Raw genomic sequence first — 16,153 nt, 5'->3', positions numbered from 1 at the left:
GCACAACGTACCTACAACCTAAACCTACCTAAAAAAGGTGGGGGTGGGGCTGAGGAAGTCCACCCAAGATACTCTGCAGCATTTAATGCTGGAGGCTGTGAGGAAACACTTCTACCCAGATCTCATTAGGAAGTCCCACATTAAATCTAATCCTGCTGGGGCTATAGAGGTGACAGTTAATCCACTTGACAGGCAGATCTCTGAGTGGTGGCCACTGCTGGGCTACAGGCAACTTGAAGGCGGAGGAGCCGACAGAGTCCAGACAACAGGGACAACAATGGTGTATTCCTGCAGTGAGGCTGGCAGATTACCAGAGATGGTGCAGGGGGAGGTGAGGTTCAGGGTTGAAGAAACTGGAGAGAGGGGATTGCAGGCAAAGGGGGTGGAATTACCTTGTTGGAGGGGCCTCAAAAGGGACAGGGAGTCTCAAAAGAAGTTACACCCCCTTGCTGACCCTCCTTGGAATGGACCATGGCCTGCAGTGTGAAAAATAAAAATGGAGGCAGAAAGGGGTCCCTTAAATAGTCAATTAATAACCACTTGAGGGCCTCAATAGGAGCAGATGGCCTGCCTGACACATCAACTCTATCTCATTAAAATTTGAGATAGGTCACAGGTAGGTGGGTATGTAACAGGTTGCTCTTTACGTATCCTACCACCTCCTAACAACTTTCAAATACATTGGTTAGGAAGTGTAAAATCCAAGCCAGTACGATTAATGCTTCAACAAATTAAGAAGGAAACTGTACTGCAAGCCCTTCAGAGACTAGGTCACCACACTGTCAAACATTAACACTGAAAATGATCAAGTGGTCATTGATGGAAATCAAGAATTGGCAGTTCTTGTTCCTCAGTGTTAAACTGGCGTTGGCTAAGATATCTAAAACATCATTGCTGGAGTAATGGGTTTTGGTCAGACAGCTGACACTGCAACATTAACCTGAGAAATAAGTAATATGTAGCTATACTGTACTGACAGCTGGAACTGTGTTCTCAGGAGGAGAACAGCCCATCAAAGATTTGCAATTGCTGCTGGTTCCCTGTGGTATTGACAAGCCTGGACCTGAACCTCTGTAGTTCACCTGGAGTTTGCCAGGCTGGTTCAGAAGATTGCTAACACAGGGCCACTGGTGTCACACAGAGGTTAGATCAGGTAAAGACAGTATATTTCTCTCCCTGAAGGACATTAGTGAACCTGTTGCATTTTTGTGCCATTCTACTATTTTACCGATTTTGTTTTTGTTTTCTAACCTGAATTCAAATAGTGAGATTCGGACTGAAATATTGTGGATCCTGCATCCAGTAACAAACCAGAGCACTGCCACCTGGTGAAAAGGCTCACAACTTGGATACTGGGAAACAGATTTTCACACTGAGGTACAAACAAGGAGGCCCAGGAGCATAAAATCCAATAGCAGCTAATAATATAGGCAGAATTTGGTATTTTGTACAAAACAAAGGTGCTCCTGGATTCAGCATCTGTCAGAAACATGCTGGTATGGATTTGTTTTCACAGCTATTTTTCATAGTTGCACTGACATGAGATGCAGAATTTTGAGTCTGGACCCTGACAACCAGGGTTCCTACCCCACACTGTGTGAGTAACAGTGATTTTAATGGTTATCAATCAAACTTTTCAGACACCTCATGATACAGCTCTGGCAAACAGGACTTGAAGCTGGACCGTCTGGCCAAGAATGAGGAGATATTTTGAATCATCCTGCTCAGAGATGTTGTCATATACCTCTAGAGCAGGCAGGACTGGAACCCAGGTCTCCTGGCTCAAAGCTAAGGACATTAAGACTGTGCCATAAGAGGCCTCCTGCTCCTTAATTAGCCAGTTAGTAATATATAGACATGCTAGCTATTCAATGGAGGACAGGGGCAAACTCTTCAACCTAGACCGACTGCCAACAGAAGGCCCTCAAGCTTGAAAGAAGCAACAGCTTGCTGATTCTGGGGAGGGGAATAAGGTATTATCCATTCAATAATTTCATAAAAATTTAATTTTAAAATTGGCAATTGTTGTTACACTCTGCCACCCAGAGGCCACTCTAATTGTGGGAACTCTGAGCTCAAAAACTGCATGAATTTATGTAAGACTCCGTTATCTCACTTTTTTAGATGAGAATCAATCTAAACATCATGGCATAGACAGAGAACACAGGGGGCTAACACCTTCAACATACTGTCTAGCTATCACCATTGTTAACAGTTAACCTGAGAATTCAACTTTTTTAAAAAAGGTTTTGTGATTTACACATGAAAGAAGTGAAACTATCACGGTATTCTAACAGATGAAAGGCTTAACAGACAATCAATTTTTCAATGTATAATTTCAGGTACATCACACTGTAAATTTTTGCTATAAATTCTGTGTGTTAGGATTGAGCCCTCCATTACCACCTGTTGAAGGAGCGTCGCTCCGAAAGCTAGTGTGCTTCCAATTAAACCTGTTGGACTCTAACCTGGTGTTGTGTGATTTTAATTGTGGGAAGTTTGTTAGCCAGATGGAAGTTTTCAGTCAGCCAATATTAATTGGCCCATGATTACCCTACCTGAATCGGGTTGTGCTGGCTTGCGTAGGTCTCCCTCCCGTCAGCCGGGCTCTGGGAAAATGGCGAGGCAGCAAACCAACGTTTTGCTCAGCGCCGTAGCTATTTGTGTCTGGCTGTCTGCGCACCCACTTCTGCTCTCATCCCCACATGGCAGTGAAGATGCTGTCCTGGGTCTCAATCGGTATCAGAAGAATGATTAAACAAACAAAGACTGCAGATGCTGGAAGTCTGAAATAAGAAACAGAAATTGCTGGAAAAACTCAGCATCTGTGAGGAGAAGGCAGAGTCAATATTTCATATCCAGTCACCCTTCTTAGAACTGGTTGTAGCTAGGATAAGTTAGTATTTATGCTGAAGACGAGGGATGGGGAGGGGAAAGGAGTGAATAACTCGATCCAGGCTACTATATTTGCTGCTCACACTGTGGTCTCCTCTACCTTGGGAAGACGAAACGCAGACTGGCAACCGCTTTGCGGAACATCGACATTCTGAGCTGACCCTGAGCTTCCTGTTGCCTGCCATTTCAACAAGTCATCATGGTCCCATGCCAACAATTCTGTCTTGGGCCTCCTGCAGTGCTCCAACACAAGCTGGAAGAACACCATCTCATTTTCCGTCTGAGGACTCTGCAGCCTTCTGGACTCAATCTCCAGTTCAAATAATTTTAGAAATTGAGCACTCTCTTTTGGGTTTTTTAGCTACCCCGCACACCCCAAGCTTCATGGGCTGTTTTTATCACAGACAACCCATTTTCACCCACTGATGGCCCCCATTAGCAGCTCTTCTTTCTCCCTAGCTCACCAATAGCCATCTTTTGTTTGCCAAACTGCTGTTTTCTCTCTCTGGGCTCCATCTCCACCTACTGTTCACTTCCCTCCCCTCCGTCTCCCTCCCAGTCCTAGTCTTCAGCATAAATATCACCTTTTTCTAGCTACAATTAGTTCTGATGTATGATCCCTGGACCTAAAATGTTGACTCTACTTTCCATGAATGCTGCCAGACCTATTGGGTTTCTTCAGCAATTCTACTTTTGTTTCAAGGGAACCTTTTTTTTGTGACAATATTTTCTCCTTGTGATTTATCCCCTCTCTCCCTTTGGGAAATGTAAATCTGCTTTCCCAGTGTTACAGCCACTGGGGGATAAAATGCCATCTGGACCACTGATAGATCAAATCCTCATTTGTCTCACAGTGACAACAAACAACAGGGCAAAAATCTTTTCTTTCTGGTGGGTGCAAGTGTGACTTCGCTCATACTCCTTTCACATCATGAGTCTCGTTGTTCCTAATGTAGTATTCGGGTCTTTAAATATCACTGGATTTTAGCAATGTGCAGGAAGACCATGGTAATAGTCTTTTGCTTTTTTTAAAATGAAAACTCCTGAACCTTTTTTCAATCCAATGCACTTATTCACAAAATTCTAATTCAGTAAGATGAATTATAATCCAATAATGACATACCATGTGATTGAGAAGGGGGATCCACCAGTAACAAACTCCATAGTGACATCTGAACAAAATGGAAACCAATCAGTACAATCTGATTAAATTTTGAGATTAGATTAGACTAGATTCCTTACAGTATGGAAACAGGCCATTTGGCTCAACATGTCCACACTGGCCCTCTGAAAAGTAACTGACTCAGACCCATTCCCCTCCATTTACCCTGACTAATGCACCGAACACTATGGGGAATTTAACATGGCCAATTCACCTAACCTGTACATCTTTAGACTGTGGGAGGAAACCGGAGCACCTGGAGAAAACCCACACAGACACAGGGAGAATGAATTGGAACACTGCTTCTTTAAGTCAATGACAATGTGGAATAGAAACAAGTTTGAGAATGTTGTTGATCACAACATCTTGAAATTGAACGGAATTGTGAACTCATTAGTTGATCTTGGAGACCCAGTTGTAGTTGGACACACAATTCTTATGAATGATAGTGAATGAGTTTCCCCAAATTACTGACTGACACGCAGAAGGCTGCAGGAACGCAACAAGCCAGGCAGCATCTGGGGGTGGACAGGTCAATATTTTGGGTAAAACCCTTCTTCAGGTCCTGAAGGGTTACACCCAAACCGTTGACTTCTGCACCTCCTGATGTTACCTGGCTTGTCATGTTCTTCCAGCATCCTGCATGTTCGCCTTGGCCTCTAGCATCTGCAGTTTTGGTTCTGTCTGTAAATTACTGAAGCGGTGAATCACTCGGACGTTGTAACTTCCATTCTCTTCAGATCTGAATTTCTCTTCACTCTCAATGACAATTCACATTCCAAATAGGCAATCTTCTTTCTCACTTTAACTATCAAACCAATCATTAAATATACATTCAGTTTCCCACACACAATCTATATTATCCATTGTATGTGGAAGGCTATGCTTTATTAAAAGAGGAATTTAATGTTAAGGAATGTTATGCTTCAATTATACAGGGATTTGGTAAGATTCTGGAGTACTGCAGTTTTGATCTCCTTATTTAAGAATATTTTAAGTGCATTGGAGGTAGTTCAGAGAAGGTTTACGTCATTGATACCTGGAATGAATGAGTTGTATTATGACAAATTGGACAGCCCGGGCTACTTTCCACTGGAATTTGGAAGAGTGAGGGGTGACTTGATTGAAGTGTATAAGATCCTCAATGATCTTGACAAAGTGGATATGGAAAAAATATTTCCTCTCAGAATAAGGGGAACTGTTTAAAAGATAGGGTCACCTTTTTAAGGCAGAGATAAGGCAAAGGTTTTTTCCCCTCAGAGGGTTGTGGGATTTTGGAAATCTCCCTCAGAAGGCAGTGGAGATGGGATCATTCAATATCTTTAAGGCAGAAATGGTAATATTTTCATGAGGCAAAGGGAATTAAAGTTTATCAAGGAAGATGGAAAGGTGGAATTTGGAACACAAACAGGTCAGCCATGAAATAGAATTAAGGAGAATCCAAAGGGTTTTTACAAATATATTAAGGACATAAGGACAAAAGGTTAACTAGGGAGAGAATAGGGCCCCTCAAAGATCAGCAAGGCGGCCTTTGTGTGGAGCCACAGAAAATGGGGGAGATACTAAATGAATATTTTGCATCAGTGTTTACTGTGGAAAAGGATATGGAAGATATAGACTGTAGGGAAATAGATGGTGACATCTTGCAAAATGTCCAGATTACAGAGGAGGAAGTGCTGGATGTCTTGAAACAGTTAAAGGTGGAGAAATCCCCAGGACCTGATCAGGTGTACCCTAGAACTCTGTGGGAAGCAAGTAGAGGTCATTGCTGGGCCTCTTGCTGAGATATTTGTATCATCGATAGTCACAGGCGAGGTGCCGGAAGACAGCAGGTTGGCAAACGTGGTGCCACTGTTTAAGAAGGGAGGTAAAGACAAACCAGGGAACTATAGCCCGGTGAGCCTGACCTCAGCGGTGGGCAAGTTGTTGGAGGGAATCTTGAAGGACAGGATGTACATGCATTTGGAAAGGCAAGGACTGATTAGGGATGGTCAACATGGCTTTGTGCATGGGAAATCATCCTCAGAGATTTCAGGAATGAGGAAAGTGTGTCCAGCAGGCTAAGATAAAAGGTAGGGAGGTGGGACTTGGGGGAGGGGCGTTGCGTTCAGGAATGAGGAAAGTGTGTCCAGCAGGCTAATTCAGGAATGCTGGACACACTTTCCTCATTCCTGAAGAAGGGCTGATGCCCGAAACGTCGATTCTCCTGTTCCTTGGATGCTGCCTGACCTGCTGCGCTTTTCCAGCAACACATTTTCAGCATGGGAAATCATGTCTCACAAACTTGATTGAGTTTTTTGAAGAAGTAACAAAGAAGATTGATGAGGGCAGAGCAGTACATATGATCTATATGGACTTCGGTAAGGCATTTGACAAGGTTCCCCATGGGAGACTGGTTAGCAAGGTTAGATCTCATGGAATACAGGGGGAACTAGCCATTTGGATACAGAACTGGCTGAAAGGTAGAAGACAGAGGGTGGTGGTGGAGGGTTGTTTTTCAGACTGGAGGCCTGTGACCAGTGGAGTGCCACAAGGATTGGTGCTGGGTCCTCTACTTTTTGTCATTTACATAAATGATTTGCATGCGAGCATAAGAGGTACAGTTGGTAAGTTTGCAGATGACACCAAAATTGGATGTGTAGTGGATAGCGAAGAGGGTTACCTCAGATTACAACAGGATCTTGACCAGTTGGGCCAATGGGCTGAGAAGTGGCAGATGGAGTTTATTTCAGATAAATGCGAGGTGCTGCATTTTGGGAAAGCAAATCTTAGTAGGACCTAATGGTAAGGTCCTAGGGAGTGTTGCTGAACAAAGAGACCTTGGAGTGCAGGTTCATAGCTCGTTGAAAGTGGAGTCGCAGGTAGATAGGATAGTGAAGAAGGTGTTTGGTATGCTTTCCTTTATTGGTTAGAGTATTGAGTACAGGAGTTGGGGGGGTCATATTGCGGCTGTACAGGACATTGGTTAGGCCACTGTTGGAATATTGCATGCAATTCTGGTCTCCTTCCTATTGGAAAGATGCTGTGAAACATGAAAGGGTTGAGAAAAGATTTACAAGGATGTTGCCAGTGTTGGACGATTTGAGCTATAGGGAGAGAATGAACAGGCTGGGGCTGTTTTCCCTGGAGTGTCGGAGGCTGAGGGGTGACCTTATAGAAATTTGCAAAATTATGAGGGGCATGGATAGGGTCATTAGGCAAAGTCTTTTCCCTGGGGTGGGGGAGTCCAGAAGTAGAGGGCATAGGTTTAGGGTGAGAGGGGAAAGATATAAAAGAGACCTAATGGACAACTTTTTCACGCAGAGGGTGGTACGTCTATGGAATGATCTGCCAGAGGAAGTGGTAGAGGCTGGTACAATTGCAACATTTAAGAGGCATTTGGATGGGTATATGAATAGGAAGGGTTTGGAGGGATATGGGCCAGGTGCTGGCAGGTGGGACTAGATTGGGTTGGGATATCTGGTCGGCATGGACAGGTTGGACCGAAGGGTCTGTATCCATGCTGTACATCTCTTTGATTCTATGACTCTAAATGTTGAATGGAGCAGGCTCGAAGATGCCAAATGGTCCACTTATGCTCCTGATTCACATGTTTCTACATAGACCTCCACTGGGAATTTGTGGTAGAGTTTCTCAAAGAAGCACTCAACCCCAGAAGTGTCAACAGGTAGTGTTGATCTTGTTTGTCGTCATTATGCTTTGAAGTTTAGATTATTGGAACATAGTGCCTGACTTTATTTCGCAGGGAGGATTGTCTTTGAGAGATATGTTTTACAAAATGACAGCCTTTAGAACCATTACCTAGTGTGCACATACAATATTTACAAACAAATTAGGAGCAGAATTAGGCCATTCATCCCCTCAAGCCTACTTTGCCATTTAGTAATATCATGGCTGATCAGATCGAAGCCTCAACTCCACGTTCCAATTCCAAGCACCTTTATCTTTACAAAGTATGGACATTTTCACTTTTATGATAAATGACAGACTACACAACCCCATCCCCACCATAATCACATACCTTATGCTGTCCACATTGATCACTCAAACATCACCAAAAAAAAGATAATCTTGCCATATCTCTCCTGTTGTTTTGGCTGCTGCTTCTCCTACTTTGAAAAGTACCTTGTTAGATATGAAGTGTTTTGAGGCATCTGGAGGCTTTCAGAAGTGCTGTATATGTAATGTTTAACGTAACTTCTTCCTTCACCAGAGCTGCTTTTACCCGGATTCCAGAAGTCTGCTGCCCTTTATGATATCAAATCCCTTTCCCATTTCTTTCTCAAAACAAAAATTCCTGAAACCTTTTTCAGTTCCAAAACACTGGTTCACAAATTCTGACCCATTAAGAGCTGGAAGTCACAAGCAGTACATTTGCATTTTATCTGTGGCTTACCGAGTTTATACCGGAGATTTACAAATAAAGCTAAAGGCAGAAGGGAGAGAAGGAAGGGAAGGGGCAGCAAAATAATTATAATGCAAAGTTACTCAGACTTCATTTGCAGATTAAAATTGGCACTTGTGTTTTCTCTAGGGACGGCTTCCCTGATCTCAATTAAGCTGAAACTGCCCCCCACGTGAACTTAAAAAAAGAATACTGTGGATGGGAAGTGGGGGAAGGGAGGGAGAATAGTAAATAAAGGAGATAATACTGCAGCTAAAAATAAGATCAATTAAAAATAATTTAAATAGTTGTCCGCAATTGGACACATTGCAGAACCGTCATATTTACTATAACTTTCGCCTCTCAGAAAGCTCACGGGTTAATCCATAGATGAACAACTGCAAAATAGACCAAACCAAAGAAAGGAATCAGAATTTGCAGCCCTGTCTTGTGAATGTTTCCACTGATCAATATTATTTATGTCAGCTTGCATCCAAAGATAGGAATTAGCAACTAGCTTGTTATTGGCTCTATACACAATTTTAGATTTAATACAACCTAGGGGCAAAGGTGTTGCAAACCATAAAGGCAAGATTATTACAGTCTTCAATTAATGCAGAAATATTTGTAATATAAATTATTGATTGATTTCCACTTGAAACTGTGAATGCAGTATCTCTTGGGATCTGAAAGCCACCTTAACTTAAATTTCAACAGTTCCCACTTAAATGTCAATTGTTGGACTTTCTATTTCTTTCCACAATCTTATTATAAGGATTCAATTAATTATATGCAGAATAAAATTAAAACCCTATTGTAAGGCAGACATTGTGGTTTGTAATATGCATTAACATGAAGGGTTTCTTTAGTTTACATTGAAACTCCTTTTTTCCTATTCAACCTTCGTCTAAAAATGGGGGAGGAGGGGGAGACCTCACTGGCATAAAACCCAGCAGTGACCCAAGAGGTAAACTGCATTTACATTAGTTTCTGACAAGAATCAAATTAGGGCCTTTTGGACACAAGAACAGGCTTCTAGACCGCAACAGATGGGCCTGAATGTGCTCCCTAGGCAAACTATCAGCGACATCTGTAGCCTCCGAATTCTGGTGGTCTCAACCAATTAACAGGGAAGAAAAGGAGGCCTCTGCATCCACCCAGCCGAAGCACCAGCACGTACATTATTGAAACTGAGCCGGGCATGGGTAAAATGAGGATTAATCACAAAACAAAAATCCACAGAGTTGCAAAGAGGCACTGAATGAGCTATAATAGAGATATTCAACATGCTAAATCGGATTTTTCTTTTTTTCACTTCTTCTATGAGAGGAATTTAATCCATAAATTGTATTTCTCTGCTCTTTCATTTCTCATCATTTGCTCTTTAATAAAAGGAGGAGCCTGTTTTTATCTAATTGGATTTTTTTTCGAGGGAATAAAAAGAATTAGCAAATAATAGCCTTGCTGCAAGTGATAATGTGAGGACGCAGAGGTCTATCGACTGAGGAATAAACTCAGTGCTTCAGTAAGCTGATGATGCCTTAATATAATTCCATTTGCCTGGCTGTGTGGAGTTCCTAACACTCACAGCTCGAGGTATTCTTTGTCAATGTTAATGAGAGCTATGAGAGCTTCTCCTTTCATACATATGTATGATCTTCCAGCGTCTGCTATGGCAAACTCATGGAAGTGTAAGAAATAAGGCCGGTGAATGCACTAACTAGTGAAAGCTTATGTTCCTAAAATAGTATCTTTATAACAAAATATGAAAGAGACATCTTGCCATGAATCAAGGCACAATTAAAGCAAGTCTTTCAAAAACAACTCTATGTGCTTTAAGGCATTCCATACCAAAGTACACTTTTATAACAAAAATACCATGCATCCATATACTGATATAAATACTGAGCTGACACGAGGACTTAATTTTACACGAGTAAAGGACTGAGGTCTTGGTTTGAAATTGATTGAAGTAGTAAGCCCTACTGTAATTTAAAATGCTACTTGAATAATGATGGACTCATCCCTGGCTTCTTTTATTATTAAACTTTAATGATTTTATAATTAAGTTGCCACTCTAAGCCACCAGCCAGCCCCCAATTTTCTGAGCTAGTAATTCAAGACCTGTGACAGATCTTTGCTATGAAGGCATTTCAAGTTAACTGTGCAGTCACACATGTGGTGCAGGGTAGGACAGGAACCCTGTCCTTCTAGCCCTGAGGTAGAGACACTACCACTGAGGCACAAGATCTTTACAATGAATATTTTCTAATCAACCTGTTCAGACATGTTATTACACACCCCTGGAGCAGGGCAGGACTTAAATCCAGGCCTTTCAGCCCACAGGTGGGACAGTATCACTTTGTCACAAGATGTTTCCAATGAATGATGCTGTTACATACCAGCTACACATCGATAGAATTGGAAGCTTGGGAATCCTCCAAAATTGGTCATTCCTTTCCCAAGTTTTGTCTTTAGGAGTTCAGAGCTTTGAATTTCCCATGTGCAGACTTCCACTACACTTCCCCATCCACACAGCATGCTCTTCCATTGCAACATCATCAGTAGCTGTTCAGGGGAGCTGGGCTTTGGATGAGATGTTCAGACTGTCTACTGACACAGAGATCCACAATCAACTGGTGCATTAGCTGAAAACCGCTAAAGTACCTGGAACTGGGAGGCAACAAAGTTCAAATTTGGGGAAAGAACTCAGAAATTGTGGGGCTGCCCGAGTACAGGCTGGGGGGTGGTGGAGCTTTTGAGATTCATACAGTCAGAGAGATGTACAGCACAGAAACAGATTCTTCAGTCTGACTCATCCAGGCTGACCAGACATCCCCCAAATTAGTCTGGTCCCATTTGCCAGCACTTGGCTTATATCCTTCTGAACCCTTCCTATTCATATACCCACCCAGATGCCTTTTAAATGTAGCAATTGTACCAGCCTCCACCATTTTCTCTGGTAGCTCATTCCATACACATTCCACCCTCTGGGTGAAAACATTGCTTTTTAGGTCACTTTAAATTTTTACCCTCTCAATGCAAACCTATCCCCTCTAGTTTTGGACTGACCTACTCTGTGGAAAAGACCTTGGCTATTCACCCTATCCATGCCCCTCTTAATTTTATAAATCTCTATAAGGTCACCCCTCAGCCTTCAATGCTCCTGGGAAAATATTCCCAGCCTATTTGGCCTCTCCCTATAGGACAAATCCTCCAACCCTGGCAATATCCTTTTAAATTTTTTCTGAACCCTTTCAGTCCAAGATGGAGGACGGGAAAAATTTCTGGCTGTAAGAGCTGCTCCTTTTTTTTTGAGGTGTTTTAGGTGCTGGAGGTGATTTCCTTGAATTCCAGGAGCAGCAATTACTGTTTTATACGCTGTTGCATTGTTTTGGAACTTTGGGAAAAAAGTCAAAACAGCAGCAGTTTTAAAAGGGAGAAGAACAGACAAAGGAATCACATGGTGCAGGAGAGAGAGAGAGAGAGAGAAAGAGAACCTGCATAGTTACTGCCTTTGATGTTTTTGAATTCATGTATCGCTGGACATCGGAGTGTGTCTGGGAAAATTAACAAACAGTGAATTTCACAACTAATCTTGGAGGAACTTGTTTGTGTGAAGTACACAACACAGATAAGTTAATCATTGTTTTAAGTCTGTCCAATAGAAAGGCTGCAGTAGCGAGTACAGTGGGTTCTTTTTTGATTATATGTTTTTGGAGATAAGTCTCTTGATTAAACTTAAAATATAAGCCATAACTATTAATTTAACCTGGTGCAGTGTTTTGTAGAGAATAAGACGGTGTTATTTTTTGGGTCTGTAGATTGTGAAGGAGCAAAAATGGCCTTTTGTACAAAGATATGTACTTCTTGTCAGATGTGGGAGTTTCAAAAGAGTTTAAGGGTTACTGCAGATTATATCTACAATAAATGCTGTTGGATACGAATCTTATCAGATCGAAGCGATGAGGAATTTGCAACAGCAACAGTATGTGATGGATGGCAGTTATAGGAAGGGGGGAAAGTCTCAGATACAGTCACATAGATAGGTTAACTCCAGGAAGGGTAAGAGAGGTAGGCACCGAGGGCAGGAGTCTTTTGTGGATATACCCATTTTAAACAGGTATGCTATTTTGGAAAATGTAGGGGGTGATGGATTCTCAGGGGAACGTAGCACGAACAGCCAAGTTTCTGGTATTGAGACTGGCTCTAATGCAACGAAGGGTATGTCGGCTTCCAAGAGATCAATTGTGTTAGGGGATTCTGTAGTCCGAGGTACAGACAGATGTTTCTGTGGCCAGCAGAGAAAAAGCAGAATGGCGTTTTGCTTCCCTGATGCCAGGATCAAGGATGTCTCAGAGAGGGTGCAGAATGTTCTCAAGGGGGAGAGGGGCCAGCAAGAGGTCATTGTCCACATTGGAACCAACGATATAGGAAGGGAAAAGGTTGAGATTTTGAAGGGAGATTACAGAGAGTTAGGCAGGTCCTCAAGGGTAGTAATATCTGGGTTACTTCCGGTGCTACAAGCTAGTGAGGGCAGGAATAGGAGGATAGAGCAGATGAATGCATGGCTGAGGAGCTGGTGTGTGGGAGAAGGATTCACATTTTTGGATCATTGGAATCTCTTTTGGGGTAGAAGTGACCTGTAGAAGAAGGACGTATTGCACCTAAATTGGAAGGGGACTAATATACTGGCAGGGAGATTTGCGAGAAATGCTCGGGAGGATTTAAACTAGTAAGGTGGGGGGGGTGGGACCCAGGGAGATAGTGAGGAAAGAGATCAATCTGAGACTGGTACAGTTGAGAACAGAAGTGAGCCAAACAGGGCAGGGCAGGCAGGGACAAGGTAGCACTAATAAATTAAACTGCATTTATTTCAATGCAGGGGGCCTAACAGGGAAGGCAGATGAACTCAGGGCATGGTTAGGGACATGGGACTGGGATATCATAGCGATTACACAAACATGAATCAGGGATGGGCAGGACTAGCAGCTTAATGTTCCAGGATACAAAAGCTACAGGAAGGATAGAAAGGGAGGCAAGAGAGGAGGGGGAGTGGCATTTTTGATAAGGGATAGCATTACAGCTGTGCTGAGGGAGGATATTCCCGGAAATACATCCAGGGAAGATTTTTGGGTGTAACTAAGAAATAAGAAAGGGATGATCACCTTATTGGGATTGTATTATAGACCCCTTAATAGTCAGAGGGAAATTGAGAAAAAACTTGTAAGGAGATCTCAGCAATCTGTAAGAATAATAGGGTAGTTATGGTAGGGGATTTTAACTTTCCAAACATTGACTGGGACTGCCATAGTGTTAAAGGTTTAGATGAAGAGGAATTTCTTAAGTGCATACAAGACAATTTTCTGATTCAGTATGTGGATGTACCTACTAGAGAAGGTGCAAAACTTGACTTACTCTTGGAAAATAAGGCAGGGCAGGTGACTGAGTGTCAGTGGGGGAGCACTTTGGGGCCAGCGACCATAATTCTATTTGTTTTAAAATAGTGATGGAAAAGGATAGACCAGATCTAAAAGTTGAAGTCCTAAATTGGAGAAAGGCCAATTTTGACGGTATCAGGCAAGAACTTTCGAAAGCTGATTGGAGGCAGATGTTCGCAGGTAAAGGGATGGCTGGAAAATGGGAAGCCTTCAGAAATGAGATAACAAGAATCCAGAGAAAGTATATTCCTGACGGGGTGAAAGGGAAGGCTGGTAGGTATAGGGAACGCTAAATGACTAAAGAAATTGAGGGTTTGTATAAGAAATAGAAGGAAGCATATGTCAAGTATAGACAGGATAGATTGAGTGAATCCTTAGAAGAGTATAAAGGAAGTAGGAGTATACTTAAGAGGGAAATCAGGAGGACATGAGATAGCTTTGGCAAATAGAATTAAGGAGAATCCAAAGGGATTTTACAAATATATTAAGGACTAAAAAGTAACTAGTGAGAGAATAGGGCCCCTCAAAGATCAGCAAGGTGGCCTTTGTGTGGAGCCGCAGAAAATGGGGGATGATACTAAATGAATATTTTGCATCAGTATTTACTGTGGAAAAGGATTTGGAAGATATAGATTGTAGGGAAATAGATGGTTACACCTTGCAAAATGTCCAGATTACAGAGGAGGAAGTGCTAGATGTCTATTCAGGTGTACCCTAAAACTTTGTGGGAAGCTAGAGAGGTGATTGCTGGGCCTCTTGCTGAGATATTTGTATCATCGATAGTCACAGGCGAGGTGCTGGAAGACTGGAGGTTGGCAAACGTGGTGCTACTCTTTAAGAAGGGTAGTAAAGACAAACCAGGAAACTATAGACCGGTGAGCCTGACATCGCTGGTGGGCAAGTTGTTGGAAGGAATCCTGAAGGACAGGATGTACAAGTATTTGGAAAGGCAAAGACTGATTAGGGATGGTCAACATAGTTTTGTGTGTGGGAAATCATGTCTCACAAACTTTATTGAGTTTTTTGAAGAAGTAACAAAGTGGATTGATGAGGACAGAGCGGTAGATGTGATCTATATGGACTTCAGTAAGGCATTCGACAAGGTTCCCCATGGGAGACTGATTAGCGAGGTGAGATCTCATGGAATACAGGGGGAACTAGCCATTTGGATAAAGAACTGAAAAGGTAGAAGACAGAGGGTGGTGGTGGAGGGTTGTTTTTCAGACTGTAGGCCTGTGATCAGTGGAGTGCCACAAGAATCGGTGCTGGGTCCTCTACTTTTTGTCATTTACATAAATGATTTGGATGCGAGCATAAGAGGTACAGTTAGTAAGTTTGCAGATGACACCAAAATTGGAGGTGTAGTGGACAGTGAAGAGGGTTACCTCAGATTACAACAGGATCTTGACCAAATGGGCCAATGGCAGATGGAGTATAATTCAGATAAATGCAAGGTGCTGCATTTTGGGAAAGCAAATCTTAGCAGGACTTATACACTTAATGGTAAGGTCCGAGTGTGTGTTGCTGAACAAAGAGACCAGGTTCATAGCTCCTTGAAAGTGGAGTCACAGGTAGATAGGATAGTGAAGAAGGCATTTGGTATGCTTTCCTTTATTGGTCAGAGTATTGAGTAAAGGAGTTGGGAGGTCATGTTGCAGCTGTACAGGATGTTGGTGAGGCCATTGTTGGAATATTGCATGCAGTTCTAGTCTTCTTCCTATCGGAAACATGTTGTGAAACTTGAAAGGGTTGAGAAAAGATTTACAAGGATGTTGCCAGGGTTGGAGGATTTGAGCTATAGGGAGAGGCTGAACAGGCTGGGGCTGTTTTCCCTGGAGCGTGGTGACCTTATAGAGGTTTATAAAATTATGAGGGGCATGGATAGAGTAAATAGGCAAAGTCTTTTCCCTGGGGTGAGGGAGTCCAGAACTAGAGGGCATAGTTTAGGTTGAGAGGGGAAAGATATAAAAGAGACCGAATGGGCAACTTTTTCATGCAGAGGGTGTTACGTGTGTGGAATGAGCTGCCAGAGAAAGTGGTGGAGGTTGGTACAATTGCAACATTTAAGAGGCATTTGAATGGGTATATGAATAGGAAGGGTTTGGAGGGATATGGGCCGGGTGCTGGCAGGAGGGACTCCATTGGGTTGGGATATCTGGTCGGCATGGACAGGTTGGACCGAAGAGTCTGTTTCCATGCTGTACATCTCTATGACTCTGTGACTCTAAGTTTCACAACATCTTTCCTAAAGCAGGAACCCCAGAATTGAAC

At 42.6% G+C, this 16,153-nt stretch overlaps 1 protein-coding gene across 5 annotated transcripts in view; it reads right to left on the bottom strand.

Moving 5' to 3' along the window:
- alpk1 (alpha-kinase 1) overlaps positions 1-16,153 on the bottom strand; it is a 142,582-nt gene that overhangs the window by 96,525 nt on the left and 29,904 nt on the right. The window contains exons 3-4 of one of the 5 annotated variants that reach the window (XM_072583629.1): positions 8,079-8,169; positions 2,559-2,786 (exon numbers count right to left, since the gene is read on the bottom strand). The exons of 3 other annotated variants lie outside the window; for them this stretch is intronic. The gene's annotated coding sequence lies outside the window, so the exon portion shown is untranslated. The remainder of the gene's footprint in view (positions 1-2,558; positions 2,787-8,078; positions 8,170-16,153) is intronic. One more of the 5 variants, XM_072583621.1, reaches the window with a different exon arrangement.

The sequence above is a fragment of the Chiloscyllium punctatum genome, chromosome 1, assembly GCF_047496795.1.
Source record: "Chiloscyllium punctatum isolate Juve2018m chromosome 1, sChiPun1.3, whole genome shotgun sequence".
NCBI lineage: Eukaryota > Metazoa > Chordata > Chondrichthyes > Orectolobiformes > Hemiscylliidae > Chiloscyllium > Chiloscyllium punctatum.
The sequence above is the reverse complement of the archived record's forward strand: the minus strand, read 5'-3'. Positions and strand labels throughout refer to the sequence as shown.